We start from the raw sequence: 17,222 nt of genomic DNA, 5'->3' as shown, positions 1-17,222 counted from the left end.
TGCCGGAAGACATTCGGGCCGCCATTATCGCCCAAGACAAGAAAAACCAGGATCTTCTGGCATGGTCCCACTCCGATATGACCGGGATCGACCGTAACATCATATGCCACGCGCTGAGTATTGACCCAAACGCAACCCCGGTCCGCCAGAAGCGCAGACCTTTGGGGACGGAGAGGGCCGAGGCCCTCAAGCTGGAGGTAGAGAAGCTGTCCTCCATTAACTTCATCCGCGAAGCCGTGTACCCCGTATGGCTGGCCAACCCGGTCTTAGTACCAAAGCCTAACGGGACGTGGAGGACCTGCATCGACTTCACGGACCTCAACAAAGCATGTCCGAAGGACTGTTTCCCGCTCCCCCGAATAGACCAGATGGTGGATGCTACGTCCGGTTACAAGATCTTGAGTTTCATGGACGCCTACTCAGGCTACAACCAGATCTCCATGCACGTGGCAGATCAGGAGCACACCAGTTTCCAAACTGACAAGGGCATCTACTGCTATGTCGTCATGCCTTTCGGACTCAAGAATTCCGGGGCAACCTACCAGAGGCTCGTCAATCGAATGTTTAGGGCCCAGCTGGGTCGAAACATGGAGGTATACATTGACGATATGCTGGTCAAATCCAAGACGTCGCGGGAACATTCGAGCGATTTGGCGGAGGCCTTCGCGGTTATCCGGAAGTACGGGATGAAGCTGAACCCTAAGAAGTGCACCTTCGGCGTCGCATCCGGGAAGTTCCTGGGCTTTATTGTGAGTTTCCGAGGAATTGAAGCCAACCCCGAGAAGATCAAGGCCCTGATCAACATGGCCTCTCCCCGGAAGCACAAGGACGTTCAAAGCCTGACGGGGCGAGTGGCCGCCCTAAGCCGTTTTGTCTCCAAGGCCACGGACAAGTGCGTCCCTTTTTTCAACGTCCTCCGGGGAAGCCAGCGGTTCGAATGGTCACCCGAGTGCGAAGAAGCCTTCCAGAAGCTGAAAGAGCACTTGGCCAAGGCCCCCATCCTGGCGAAGCCAGTCGAAGGAGAACTTTTGTACTTATACCTGGCCGTAACCGAACACGCCATCAGCGCCGCGTTGGTACGCGAAGAGGAGAGGACTCAACTCCCGGTGTACTACGTGAGCAAGCGATTACTAGACGCCGAATCTAGATACCCACTAATCGAGAAGCTGACTTTCTGTCTGCTGACGGCATCCCGGAAGCTTTGGCCTTATTTCCAGGCCCACACGATAAAGGTCTTAACCAACCACCCCCTGCGGCAGGTGTTGCAGAAACCTGAGGGGTCGGGGAGACTCCTGAAATGGGCCATGGAGTTGAGCCAATTTGATATATCTTACATGCCCCGGGTAGCCATTAAGGGACAGGCCCTGGCCGACTTCATCGTCGAATGTTCCGGGATCACCCCAGAAGAGAGTGCCCCCGCGGCCTGCATTTCTCCCGTTTGGAAGGTCTTCGTGGACGGAGCATCGAACGAGAACGGGGCCGGCGCCGGGATCATCCTGGTATCCCCGCAGGGGCATCAGCTACAAAACGCTCTCCGTTTCCAGTTCAAAGCGTCGAACAACGAGGCGGAGCATGAGGCCGTCATAGCCGGTTTGCGTCTGGCCCGAGAAGTAGGGGCGGCGAACCTCGAAATATACAACGATTCTCAGCTGGTAGTCAGACAGATTTCGGGGGAATATCAGACCAAGGGAGAGCGAATGGCGGCGTACGTAACCCAAGCGAGGGAGATGCTCCAAGCGTTCGCAGCGCATTCCATCCGCCAGATCCCTCGGGAGAAGAACGTCTTTGCGGACACATTAGCAAAGTTGGCAACCGACGCAGAGGCCGAGTTGACCGGGCTGGTCCCCGTCAACCATCTCCCCGTCCCAAGCATAGGGACTCCGACCGTCCATGCCGTCGATCACTCCAATTCATGGATGGGGTCGCTGATCCACTACCTGTCCACCGGGGAGGTTCCGAACGAGCGAACCGCGGCCAGGAAGCTTTTGTACCAGGCCCACCGATACGTCATGATGGACGGGAAACTTTATCGCCGGGGACTGTCCATGCCTTACCTCAGGTGCGTGTCCGGGACTGAGCTGGGCGCCATCATGCATGAGGTCCACGGAGGCTTTTGCGGAGACCACACAGCCGGACCCAGTTTGTCCAAGAAGATTCTGCGCCAAGGATACTTCTGGCCCACCATGAAAAGGGACTGCATAGACTACATCCGCAGGTGCGAACAATGCCAGAGGTACGCGAAGATCCCTCGGGCCCCCCCAACAGAGATAACCTTGATGAACAGTCCCTGGCCCTTTGCAGTGTGGGGGATCGATCTTGTGGGATCTCTCCCAACCGGGAGAGGAGGGGTGAAGTATGCCATTGTGGCGGTAGACTATTTCACGAAATGGGTTGAGGCGGAGCCTATGAACACGATCACGTCCAAGAAGGCCTTAGATTTCGTCGTTAACAACATAGTGTGTCGGTATGGCCTCCCCTACAAAATCGTGTCTGACAACGGGAAACAATTTGACAGCCATCACTTCACGGATTTCTGCGAGAGGCACGGTATAGTGAAGAGTTTCTCCGCCGTGGCCAGGCCCCAGGCGAACGGACAGGCCGAAGCCGTGAACAAAATCCTGAAAGGGACACTAAAGAAAAAGCTTCAGGCCTGTAAGAGCAAGTGGCCCGAAGAGCTCCCCCGCGTGTTGTGGGCCTATCGGACAACCGAACGGACATCAACCGGGCACACCCCATACTCAATGACGTACGGATGCGAAGCCGTCATCCCAATCGAAACGACCATCCCGTCCCATCGTCGCGACACGTATGATCCCACCCAGAACCATGCCTTACTCCAAGAATCTCTGGACCTTATCGAGGAAATCCGGGAAGAGTCGCAAGTGTAGTTAAAGATGTACCAGGGCAAGATCGCTCGGCACTTCAACTCTAGAGTCAAGAGCCGCAAGTTCGAAACCGGCGATCTGGTCCTGCGGAGAGTCTTCCCGGCCACTCAGGATCCGGGGGTAGGGGTTCTGGGCCCCAATTAGGAAGGGCCGTATGAGATCCAGCAAGAGATCTGCCCCGGGACATACCGCTTGAAGCGGCTCGATGGTTCCGAGGTTCCGCGAGCCTGGAACGCAGAACACCTCCGTAAATACTACCAGTAGCCTAAGGGCTCGTCCGAGTTTAATGTTTACGCTATAACATGTACGCCTCAGGGCTAATTCCCTTTTGTAGAACAATGAAAATGACGTGTGCAAAACGTCATAGAGGGCTATTATTTCCATGAAAATGTGTGCGTCAGGGCTATTATCTCAAGTGACCATAGACCAGTCTCTGCTCACTTGCGGGGGGTGTCATCCCAGGCATAAAAATAAAAATAAGACCGGGCCCAAGGCCGGTCCCACCCCGGACGAGCGATGTCCGGGGGTATAAATAAAGGGAACCGAGCCCAAGGCCGGTCCCACCCCGGACGAACGATGTCCGGGAGTATAAATAAAGAGGACCGACCCCAAGGCCGGTCCCACCCCGGACGAGCGATGTCCAGGAGTATAAATAAAGAGGACCGAGCCCAAGGCCGGTCCCACCCCGGACGAGCGATGTCCGGGAGTATAAATAAAGAGGACCGAGCCCAAGGCCGGTCCCACCCCGGACGAGCGATGTCCGGGAGTATAAATAAAGAGGACCAAGCCCAAGGCCGGTCCCACCCCGGACGAACGATGTCCGGGGGTATAAATAAAGGGAACCGAGTCCAAGACCGGTCCCACCCCGGACGAGCGATGTTCGGGGGTATAAATAAAGAGGACCGAGCCCAAGGCCGGTCCCACCCCGGACGAACGATGTCCGGGGGTATAAATAAAGGGAACCGAGCCCAAGGCCAGTCCCACCCCGGACGAACGATGTCTGGGAGTATAAATAAAGAGGACCGAGCCCAAGGCCGGTCCCACCCCGGACGAACGATGTCCGGGGGTATAAATAAAGGGAACCGGGCCCAAGGCCGGTCCCACCCCGGACGAGCGATGTCCGGGGGTATAAATAAAGGGAACCGAGCCCAAGGCCGGTCCCACCCCGGACGAACGATGTCCGGGAGTATAAATAAAGAGGACCGAGCCCAAGGCCAGTCCCACCCCGGACGAGCGATGTCCGGGAGTATAAATAAAGAGGACCGAGCCCAAGGCCGGTCCCACCCCGGACGAACGATGTCCGGGGGTATAAATAAAGGGAACCGGGCCCAAGGCCGGTCCCACCCCGGACGAGCGATGTCCGGGGGTATAAATAAAGGGAACCGAGCCCAAGGCCGGTCCCACCCCGGACGAACGATGTCCGGGAGTATAAATAAATAGGACCGAGCCCAAGGCCGGTCCCACCCCGGACGAGCGATGTCCGGGAGTATAAATAAAGAGGACCGAGCCCAAGGCCGGTCCCACCCCGGACGAACGATGTCCGGGGGTATAAATAAAGGGAACCGAGTCCAAGGCCGGTCCCACCCCGGACGAGCGATGTCCGGGGGTATAAATAAAGAGGACCGAGCCCAAGGCCGGTCCCACCCCGGACGAACGATGTCCGGGAGTATAAATAAAGAGGACCGAGCCCAAGGCCGGTCCCACCCCGGACGAACGATGTCCGGGGGTATAAACAAAGGGGACCGAACCCAAGGCAGGTCCCACCCCGGACGAATGATGTCCGGGAGTATAAAAATAAGAGGACCGAGCCCAAGGCCGGCCCACCCCGGACGAACGACGTCCGGGGGTATAAATAAAGGGAACCGAGCCCAAGGCCGGTCCCACCCGGACGAGCACCGTCCGGGGGTATAAAGTCCGTCCGACCCGGACGTGTTGGTCCTCGGAGCACAGAAGCACCAGGTCAACCCCGGAACAGACCCAGGACCTAAAATTCCAGGGAAAGCACACTCCAGGTTAAACAAAGCCCCAAGGGCCCCGAATAGAGCAAAGACTAGTCGTTGGGTTTAGTCCCGGCCGTTGGAACCGGGACAAAACCCCCTGCAATCAGTTAGTCGCGACATCCACTTCTTACTGAATGGTGAAAGGAGAAATCTTTTAAAAACCAAAGGAAGAAGCAGTGTTCGAAATTAAATTACAAGCTAAACTAATTAACAAAAAAAAAACGAGGCCGAGACAAGGGCCTACATCGCGTCCGCCCGGAGATCCGCATCCTCCCTCTCCTTGGCCTCGTACTCGGCACGCTTCGAGTCGGGATCGGGGAAGATAAGGAGGTTCATGTTCTTGTCCTTGCACCAGGCCATAAAAATGGCCTCGTTAAAGGTGACATCCACTAAGTTGTCGGCCTCCTCCTTCTCCCGACGGGTGGTGTCGTGTGCCGCTTTCTCCTGAAGAAGGGAGTCACCCAGCTCAAGAACACGGGCTTTCAAGACCCGGATCTCCTCCTTGTCCTGGACGGACTGTGCCGCAGCCGTCTCCAAGAGAGTCGCCCTTTCGTCAGCCACCTTCGTCATCCGGGACAACTCCTCTTCCACCCCGGTCTTGGCACGGCAAATTTCCTCGCGCTCCGCCTTCGCACGGGCCAGCTCTTCTTGGAGGCGGGCCGTTTCCTTGCTGAGATTTTCCTTGATGATCTCCCTCTGGTTCTCGGCCGCCTCTAATTCCAGCCTGGCCGTCTCCATCTTGAGGGCAAGCTCGGCCATCAAATCGGCACTCCTTTGAGATAACAAGGCAACCTGGAACAAACGAAAGTTAGAAAAAAGAGTCACCACCAACGAATGACTGAAGAACATGAGTTGAAAATTACCGCGGTAGCTTGGTGGCGGAGAGCCTGAGAAATGAACAGCCCGTCCGGATTGGCTATCGTGGCGTACCTCTTCAGCTGGAGGTTAGACATAGTGCTCCCGACCTGATCGAGCAGATCAGCGGCCATGGGGGCAATGTCCTGGCCCAGCTTGGGGCGGAAGCCCACCTCAGCAGCTAGCCGATCCACGATCGGCTGAGGAGCGCTGAACTCGGCGGGACGATCTGAAAACTCGACCTGGCGACGGATCATCAGGGCCTTGTAAGCGTCGTCTCTCCAGCATCGGCGGCTCTCCCAGGTCCGGTTGACCAACCGGAACTGCTCGTCCCGCAGGGCGGACTCCCCCTCTTCGAGAAGGGTTGGGCGGAGTGGAAGGACAGGCGAAGCAGGGATCTCCTTCGCGGTTAGCCTGCTCTCCCCGTGAGACTCCTCGGCTGTCTCTGACAACGTCGTCCGAGGCCTCTTCCCGAGGTTGCCCTCCCGGGCATCATCTCCGGGGCCCCTCTTCCCAGAGCTCCGGCTTGTGGCTTCGCCCGCTTCCAAATCGATTACCGGGGGCTGGTCCGGGAGACTGTCTGCGGCCGGCTCCATGGCCCGGAGTGGTACAATGGCCAGTACCTCGTCTCGGCCGGGCGTTGTGCCGGGTTTTTCACTGGTTGGGGGGAGCTCGGCGCCGGCCACGACATTTGACCTCCTGGCCGCCTTCAAGGCTGATCTTTCCTTAATAAGCCTCCTCATCTCGCTGGCCGGGTCAGACATGTTGGAATCCTCTGCAAAAATACAGAAAAACAAAGTTAGTATGATAAGCCGAACGGGAAAGCGCAACAGTAAGAAGAAAGTATAAGCCCGGGACAAACCCTCGTCTAGGCCCCGGGCGAGACTCAATTCCCTTAAAGCAAATGAGTGTATCCGGTCTCCTACGTCGTCCGGGATTAGAAACCCCCCATACTGGAGGAACCCGGACAGGAACATTAGGGTTTCTGATCCTACAGGGATGGGAGACGAGGGCCTCATCTCCCCATCAGCCCCAAACGCGGGGCCCGGCGGCTCTAGCCTATCCCTAGCCAAATCCCCAACTTGAGGGGCATAAATTAAGACTAAAGGGGAGTTACCTCGCCCCGATACGCTAGCCCCAGGAGTCCCAACGTTTGGTAGGGCATCTTCGAAAAGCTCTTCCAGCTCTTCCGAGGTGGCCTCTTCCACCGGGGGCTGATTCTTCATACGCTGGGCTGCGGTGGCCCGCGCCGCTCTCACCACCTCGGCGATGTGGTCAAGGGCTAGCTGCTCCCGGACCTCGACGTTCTTCTCAAATGGGATGCCCCGGAAGCTAGGGACTACAATGGTCTGGGTGGCCGCGAGTAACCCTACTAGCCGGAGGTTTTTGTCGTTGACATAGCCCCCTACGTCCAGATCCTCCGCGGTCAGCTTGGCGTAGAACCTCCTCCTTTCCAGGAGAAAGGCGGTGAGGGGGGTTTGGATGAAGGGACCTGCGACCCGGAAGATACGATGAGAGATGAAAAACGAAAGGGGAGTGAAATAGAGGGTCCGGGGAAGTACTTACCCACTCGCTGGAAGTCTAGCAGCAGCGTGGGATTCTCGTCAATAAGGAACCCGGATGTCATAAACCAGTAATGCCTGACATCCGGGGGGTGCTTCTAGGTACTGGTAGGAGCCGGATAGCCACTCCGCGGCTGCAGCCTGTAAAAGCCGTCCTGGCTCTTGTCTTTGACGTTGACCTGCGGCACCAGCTTGTAGAAGTACAGGACTTCCGCCGGGGTAGGATCCGCGATCTCTTTCGCGACACAGAACACCTTCCACCCAGCAAGCAGACGGTATGCTTGTGGCAGCAGTTGGAATGGTGCGATCCCCACATACGTCAGGAACCGCACGAAGTAATCATGAAGCGGAAGCGTAGCTCCCGCGCTGATGTGGCCGGCACTCCAAGCCCCGAATCCATCCACGGACGTATGCGCCCGCTCCTCTAACCTGGCCATACGATTGTGAAACAGGCCCGGAGTCGATTCGATGCCCAGCCTCGTCTCCAGGAGCAGCATCATCCGGTAGTTCCGGAACAGGTTGGGCGTTACGTCCATCTCCCACCTGTTGCCTTTGGGCGACTTGGAGCCAGGAACGACTACAGGGGCCCTATTAACCTCCTCTTCGGAGTGAAGTGTGACGCCCGTGGCCATGAGTAACGATCTGGGAACAAAGAAAGAAAGGCTAAGCAGTCAGTACCTGAACCCAATAGAGTCGGTCGAGGTACAGAGAGTCTCCTAAGGACTGCTCGGAGTCCCGACGGATCAGGCCCGGGACCCCGAAAAGCCCCGGGTCCCTGATCGGGAGGAAAGGCTACTATGGTCCATCCCTTATCCAGGGATCATCCGAAACGGTGCCGCCCAAACTGGGCAGCCTTCCTAGCAAATTCTAAAGCACGGAGCCTAGGTGCATGCGTCTAGAGAGCCTAGGTTCACAAAATTGACAACAGAATCAGAAAATACTTACTGTGTGGTGTCGACGGCTGAAGCTGGCGGTTGTCCGATCGTAAGGACGGCAAAACCTCGTTCTTGAAGTGGCACAGCCGGTAGAGCAGTTCGTCGGCGGGGCAAGTCCGAGAAGCGCCGTCGGGTTGCAGAACGAAAGTTGAGGCCCTGGGAAACAGGCGGTGGCGCAGAACTAGTAAACGGCGAAGTATTTCGTCGACGAGGTTGGACATGCAAAGCTCTGCGAGCGTTCTGGTTTTTCTTTCTCTTAAGTTGGGTCGGAAATGGAAAAATGTCGAATGCCTGTAGTCTGAGTCTTTATATCAGCCCTCAAATGCTGGCCCCCGATCCAACGGTCAGATGCCTCTTCATCCGACGGCCGAGGATCGCGCAGAGGACATTTATGAGCTCTTTTGTGGTCTGGATCCTCAGCACCTCCGATCCGACGGTCCAGGAGTGGTGGATTTCAAAGGACGCCCCATCCAACGGTCCGCCCCTTTCCAAGGAAATCAATGATGACTCTCCCCGTGCGGATGAGACGCCTCATGACGTGCGCTGACACCTTAGCCCAGGCCTAGCAGACTTTAAGAGGCCTAGGCGACTCTTCGAGGCCCTCGCAACAATCACATGGCGACACGTGCCGCTATTCTTGAAGCAGGCCAAGGGTAAACGTCCCCGGGATACATCAAATGGTCCGGGCTGGGTAACCTGGCCCAGCCACTGCCTTCCCGCGAGCCTCCTGGCCCTGGCAGAAATTGTGGAGGCAACTTGGCAAGAACCGCGAGGGTGGTGCAACCCTCCATCCGGATAACCGGGATGAAGGCTTGGGGGGTAAATGTTATCCCCATTTCCTCTCAGGGTTTTGGGCCCTCGCCCCAGCCCACGGTCAGAGGGGTCGGTTCGGTATTTGGGCCCAACCCGCGGACTATGGACTGGGCCTGTGTAGAAAGGTCCGGGAAGTGCCTCCGGGTTCATGATTCGGCTCGAACGGTCCCGGCATTGTCCGGAGTGCCCCGGATCATCGCGGCCATCGCGTCCCGCTCCCGGGCCCAGAATGGTCCGGGCCCGAAGTAAACGCAGCGGGCCCAAGGTAAACTAACCTGGACCGCTTCATCCCCAGGCTATGGGCCAGGCGTCCAGGACACTGAAGCCGCCTCATTTCGCGTGGGTCTTGTCCCCCCACTTTTCACCTGCAGAAAGGGTCTCCTTGGGATTGTCTGCTGGCGTGTCAGGACTGCGCAGCCAAGTACTCTGACCGGTCTTGTCCCCTGAATCTGCCTCGTGATTCGAAGTGGTCAGAGCCAAAGTGCCGTTTTGTCGGGAGAATCCTTGCATCTCAGGGTAACTAATTGGGCCTGAGCTGGTTTGGGTTTGATGTACTATATATCTTTTTAGCTCGGACCTCTACTAGGAAGGCCCCCTGTACACATATTCCAAATGGGCCCGGGTCAGGCCCGGCCCAAACCTGATGTCCCCCTCATTCTATAAATATAAGTTGTAATGCTCCATAGAAAAGGGGGAGAAGGCAGAAACTCTGCTGAAATACAGTTAAACAACTCCATTGTAAAAGCTTATTCTAGCTCTAATACAGACTTATATACAGACTCGTGGACTAAGGCTAGTTAACGCCCCAACCACGTAAAAACCTTGTGTCGATCCTCTATTCTCTTTATTATAATCAGTAAATATCCTTCTTTATGATAGTTGCCGAAAATCTCGGTTAACAATATTAATATAAATTCAAATGTTATAAAATGTCATTATTATAATAATATATAATACAAGACTAGATATTTAATAATTATATTAATAAAAATTTAAATGTTATACAATATTATTATGATAATAATATATAATCCTAAATTTTTACTAGTTATATTAATATGAATTTAAATATTATAAAATATTATTATTATAATAATATTTATTACAATACTATATATTATAATAATAATAATATATAATACTGTTGACCCTGATTTTGGTCAACTGACACGGAGTCAGAAATGCTTGATGTGGACAGATATGTTGAAATGAGAATGATGACAAAAACAATAAAACACACAGGAAATTAGTGTGGTTCGGCCCCAGAATCTGGTAATAACCTACGTCCACTTAAGCTGTTATTGATATAAGATTCAAATGAGTGATCAAAGAACTAGGGTTCAATGAGTTTCACAAACCTCTGAAGAACAAAAGAATATATCGAATGTGATAGCTCTAATACACTTGTAAAACTCCAATCTCAGATAATTAGAAAGCCAAAAGTCCATTCCTTGAGCTATCTTTCTCTATTTATAGGGTCAAGGAAGATTACATTAATTTGTTACAGATATTCTTTCCTAAATAATCGGATACTCAGGAAATCATGGGAGATAATCTCGAGATTGACTAAGATCCTTATAAAATTATCTTGAAATATGCGGAGTGTACGACCAGGCTGGTCGTAGGAAAACTCAACTGTTATGCATGCAACTTCTTATTGGTCGATAGTCGAACAGAATTCTGCCAGGTGTCAATCACGTGTTAGAAATCACTTGCCACGTCATCCATGCCTGTTTTTTGGATAACAAATACATAATCTTAATTTTTATTAAAAAAATTATCATTTAAGTTTTAAAAATTTATCATATTATATATACATAAAAAAATCATAAACAATATTTTGGTTTAATTTTTCATTTAATATATTTATGTAATTCTTTTATATATAATATTATTTATTTATTTAAAATTTATATGACAATGATATAAATTTAATAAATATAATTAATAAGTCCTATAAATAAAACTAAGCAAAAATGTGCTATGTACGTTGCTTGTATCTAGTATATATATATGTGAGTGTGTATAAAAGTGTAGAGTCCAAGAACTTTACTTAGCTAAGATAAATAGTAGTATTATAATATTTATAGCATTATCTTTGACACTGTGGATTTTTGGTTCAGACCGGGAATAATTTGGACACTCATAGTAGTACTTATAGATTTTCTAAGTTTAACCTATAGTTTAAGAATATTAATTTTAACCTAAGGTTTGATTAATATGACTGATATTAAGGATAATATTTATTATACTATAAGGTTTAGATAAGAACCAATAGGATTTTAAGCACATGTTATGAATGGGTGATTAAGGATTAAGTATTTTGAGGATTAAATTTAATAAGGGGTAAAGTTTGAATGCTAAAAGGTCAGTCAGCAGCTTTGAATACGTTGAGGGCTTAGTCAAGGCTGTTTACTCCATTCAAACTTAGCTAAAAATGTGTAATTTCGTGTTTAAATAATCAGCGTGTGCCGATATATCGCAGCTATAGGGGGCGATATATCGCAGCACGTAGATACGGAAAACACGAGACGATGCACGACAGCCTCGGGCATACTGGCCCAGGCGATATATCGCCTACAGGGGGCGATATATCGCCTCCTTCAGTATATTTTGAAAAGTTTTGAATTATTTTTCCATTCAGCCATTCAACCTCTTGATAAGTCCAGCACCTTTTTGAACGAGTCTTCAGCCTCTGCTGAACGATTATTCAAATTATTTTCACCTAAAAAGCCATTATTTTTATTCAAGTGAAATTAAGATCCTTTCATTCCTAAACTCTATAAATAGGACCTAGTACCCAGCCATTATTCATCTTTTGCTCTAAGTTCAGAGGCTGCAAGTGCTAAGTGAGTGTGAGAGTGTAAACACCTGGGTTGGGGAATCATAAGCTTGATCATCATAAGCTTATCAAACACTTTGGGAAGTAAGGTTTTATAGTATTTCGGTTTGAGGTGTAGATTGGTCTTACAAGTCTTCAAGGTAACCCAAAACTCTAGTTCAATTCTGTACTTTTCTTTTAAGTTCTCATAGTCTTATACTCAGCCTCTAACCTTAATCTTTATTTTGGTTAGGAAATCTAAGTTCTTGAGCAAAAAGGTTTTGGTAAGTATTTTTCTCAAGGTTTAGTCCTTCCATTCCTTTCATTTCTTTTTCTTCAAATCTACTCACCCTGTTATATATGGTTTTAGGAGTGTTCCAAAAGTCTCAACTCTGTCCTCACATCCCGGTAACTTTGGTAAGGAAAATAGGATAGAAATGCATATGTTATATGTCTTATATGTTATCTTATGTTTCTTATGTTATGATATGTGTTATGATATGTATGTTTGTAGGCTTGGGCATATGACCCATTTGACTAACAAGCCCCAAATAGATTATGGGCATATGACCTACTTAGCTAGTAGGACCCCACTAATCTGATGGGCATATGACTTGTTTAGTCTATGGGACCCCAAGTAATAATGGCCATTATAGTATGTGTATGATAAAGTGTTATGTTATGTCTTTATGTTTCATATGAAATTTATGTATATGAAGTATGTGTTAGATTTTCCTTGCTGGGCATTAGGCTCATTCCTTTTTGTTTATATGTGCAGGAAAATAGCTATTAGTGGCGGTAAGGTTCGTGGATGCTTGGAGATTGTGTATCGATGGTGAATGGATTCAAGGAGTCGAGAGTTCGATTTCGAGGATGTAGTCTTTTATTAATGGGTTTATGTGTAATTTTTCCGCACTTTCTATGTAACTCCTTTATTTTAAATTATGTTTTGTTTTTAAGACAATGGGATCCCATATCCTTCTTGATATTTTTGTAAGTAACTCTTATTTTTACAAAGTTTCCTAATAAAAATTATGGTATTTTCGCAATGTAAGCTTTAGTAAGGATTTGTATGTATAGTTTCATTAATAGTCCAAAAGTCTAGAGTAGTTGGGCCATTACAAAAAGAGAGAGAAAAAAAAGGAGGTTTTGACACTAGATAATAGCCCAGAAAAAGGGAAAAGGACATTCAACCTATTCCATATATAAAAAAATAAAAAAAAATCTTAAATACACATTTTTTTACTTTTTTACGGTTTCTATTTTTTTTCTTAAAAAATACGCAATAAAGTTTTAAAAAATACGATTTTCAAAGTTTCATATTTACGAAAATATAGTTTTTAGGAAAAACAACTAAAAATCAACTTGAAAACAATTCACTAGACTAACTAAATATCAACACCAAAAAAACATAAAAACAATGTGAAAACACAAAAAAAAAACTTAAAAACAACGTGAAAACAACACAAAAAAAAAACCGTAAAAATGTAAAATTTATTTAAAACCGTAAAATTGAAAAAAAATATGTTTGGCCGAAAAAATATAATTTTTTAGCGAAAATTAGTATTTTATGTAATTTTCCCTAAAAAATATTGAAGCCCAACCCAACTCGCCCAATAGAGCAAGGGCTCCATAGGTGGGTTGCCCAAACGGGCAGGCTGATGTGAATGGGCGGGTTGGCTTGCGGGGTTTCAGGCGTGAGGTGGGCAGATTCGACCCAGGCAGAATCGAGGCGGGCTAGCTCCTGTTTAGCAAGTCGAACTCCTTCCTAAGTTGGTGGGTGGGCTTCTCTCCTTTGAAATGGGTTGGGCCTTATGACTACATGGATAGGTTCCCTAAGTACACAAAGCTAGTTATTTTTTGGACAAGAATTACGAAAACGCCAATTTTTGAGCTTTTCTTAATTTTTTTTCAAGCTCTAAGCTATTTTTTCTCCAAGAAAATCAAAGGATATTTTTTTGTTTCACTAGAGAATTTCTTTTCTCATCAAAACCTAGAAAAATAGTTTCAAATCACAAAAAAATAAGTGGATTTCTTCCCTAAAGACATTTCAACTAAATTACCTCTCAAGAATTACTAGATATTTCTTCCCTCATGTTCAACTACACTCAAGCCATTCAAGCATCAATTATTCATCAAAAAGACAATCAAGAACTCACCTCTCAAAAATTTGATATAAAGCTTCAAAGTGGTCAATTAAAAAGAATAAAAGAATAGATCTCTTTGAGTGGAAGTATATAAGAGTATGAGAATTCCTACTTATACTATGATTAGGAAAAAACTTTAAAATTTAAATTTTCTCTTTTCATTTTCAAAAAATTGATTTTTTTTTAAATTTAAATAATCAAAGTGTTATACCCAGATTTCGAGCCATAGAAAATGTGACCTCGAAAGTTGGATTCGCAACAAACGGTCTCGTAAGGATTAGAGTATGCTCCAGGATTGTATATCGAGCCTGCAAAGTACGATATATGACCTCGAATATGGTGACCTCGAAACGATCGCGATATCGGGAGGTAGCTCCGAGAACACCCTCATCTTCAGGGACGACTTCGGATCAGGGGTCGCGAGCTCGATGAACGTGCGATCTCGAAAGCCACGTGAACTCGAAAGATATCTTCAGCTCGACAGATGACGGGAAACCTGGGAAGCTAAAGCCTCAGAGATACGTGATAACCATCTTATAAATATGAGATGTAATCCTCATTTATTAATGTAAATCCCCTGGAATCGTGGGATATTATTTGATCAGTTATGCGTTTCCTGGTCTTCAGGGACGTTTCCTTTTATATCTGATTATAGGCATTTAAAGCCATTTATTTTATTTACACAAAAAGAGTAACTACCCAAAATATGTGGGATAGTATTCTGCAGCCTTCTCTATAAATAGAGAGGCCATGCACCATTGTAAAGGGACCGAAATTCTGATCCTGGAGAGAAAACTCTGAAGAATTCATGCTTAAGAATTTTCAGAGATAATCTTGAGATTAATAACAGAGACTCGTGGACTAGACAGATTTAACTGCTGAACCACGTAAAAATCGTGTGTTTGATTTGTTTTATTGTATTTGGCCATTATCAATTATTGTTTTTGTGCTCTTCTTTCACTGTTTGACGAAAAACGGCGTCAACACAAAGATTATATCTTTATTTAAAAAGAGAAGATTTTTTATTTTTTTCATTTTAAAACCAAAAAGAATAAAAGAATGAATCTCTTAGAGTGAAAGTATATAAAAGTATTAGAATTTCTATCAACATCTCTTCTATATAAATATGTAGATAACATAAATTATTGGTTTTAACAGTTTTTTATTTTTTTCCGTTAACTTTAACGAAATATTCTTATATTTAACAGAATATTCTTATATTTAACTATAGATTGTAAACATGATTTAAACTTAAATAAAATCAAATAAATAAATAATTAAACAAATTAAAATAAGATATTTTTTTAGATATTTTACAATGATAATTATTTAAAAATAATAAAACCATATATTTTATAACTTAAATAAAATTTAATTAAACTTAAACTTCACACATTAGTATACTATCATATTAAATATATAATATAATATAATCTACTATCAACTAGTGGCAAACTTGAATTTAAAATCTACTTATAATATTAATATTATATTAAACAAATAATATATAATCTCTTGTTGTTACTGCCAAATTAAAAAACTATAACAAATACAAATTTAAGCAAAAATTAATTAAAATAAGATAATTTATGATAATTTAAAGAATTAAATCATATTTATTTAAAAATAATAAAAGCATACATATCATTTTTTTATCTTATAAATTTGTGTGACAATTTGTTTTTTATCAAGTGATTGAAGCTCTTTTTTTTCATCAAATTCACCAAGGGACATTGCGAGATACGTTAGAAACTAAAAATAGTTTATGCATATACACTATTGTCTACACTATGACTTTTTCTATTCTTATTTTATTTCAATTATTAATTTCTTTTTAAATATTATTGTAATTTATATATATGTCATGTAGCCATGTAAATATATATCTATGTTAATGTTGTATTTAGACGTCATATATGTAGAGATTATTGATATAAATATTTATATATACTATAGAACTATAATTCATTCTATTATATATATTTAAAAAATAGTGAACCAAATTTTATTAAAATTATAAACAATGTTTATAACTTTAAAACTAAGCAAACGTGTATTGCATGTTACTTCTACCTAGTATATATATAAATGAGAGCACCAATGAGATGATGTGACACTCTAAAAACTATTCAAACCACTCTATCTATTTTCTCATTTAATCTATTTTTTATTCATTTTATTGATTATAATAATAATAAATATAACTTTTTAAATTTATATAATTATGATACAAAAACCTATAATCTCTCTCAATAATTCTTTCATTTTTTCGAAAGAGATACGAGTAAATAAAATAGAAAAAATCTAAATTTACCATCTCATCAAAATATGTTGCTACACAAAAAATTTAATATATGTATATGTATTGTAATATCTTTTAGTAGCAACAGTGTATAATAACTTATCACATCTGTCAACTTCTAAAACTAACAAATATGAATAATGCAACTGATCAATAATATATTCACACATTTAGGAAGTTACCATACAAGGTAAACAATAATCATGTCCAGATCCAATTCATCAAATCTAAATGAAGTAAACGATTTCTATGCATAAAAGAACTTAATAAGCAAAAAATCCTTAAAACTTGACTTTATAAAATTAAGTTACTCAAGTTCCATTTGTTCTTAAGCTCAAATAATCAACAAATCAAAATTTTGGATACTGCCGTTGCCTTGACAATAATGTGATAAGCCAATTGAAGCAATTTTATTTTGGAAAAACATAAATAATACCTATAATGTTCATCGTCAGATATATTTTAAAGGACAATGTCAAAATTGGAAAATATCACACATTTTTTTAAATAAAAGAATAATTCAAGTCAAAATCTCTAATCTATTCTAATTTTCTACATTTATTTTATTTTATTTATGATTATTAAATAATTAAAAAACAAAATATCTAAAATCATCAATAAAGACATTGTCTCTTCCGTAAATAATCTCTATGCCTAAATGAACTTAATAATAGGAAGAAAAAAATTATTAAAACTTGGCTTTATAGAATTAAGCTACTAAAGTTCCATTTGTTCATAAGCTCAAATAATCAACAAATCAAAATATGAGTTACTGGCATTGCCTTAACAATAATATGATAAGCCAATTGAAGCAATTTTATTTGACAAAAACATAAATAATTCATATAAAGTTCGTCGTCAGATATATTTTAAATGACAATGTCAAAATTGGAAAATGTCAC

Source organism: Humulus lupulus, chromosome 2, assembly GCF_963169125.1.
Source record: "Humulus lupulus chromosome 2, drHumLupu1.1, whole genome shotgun sequence".
Taxonomy (NCBI): domain Eukaryota; kingdom Viridiplantae; phylum Streptophyta; class Magnoliopsida; order Rosales; family Cannabaceae; genus Humulus; species Humulus lupulus.
The sequence above is the reverse complement of the archived record's forward strand: the minus strand, read 5'-3'. Positions refer to the sequence as shown.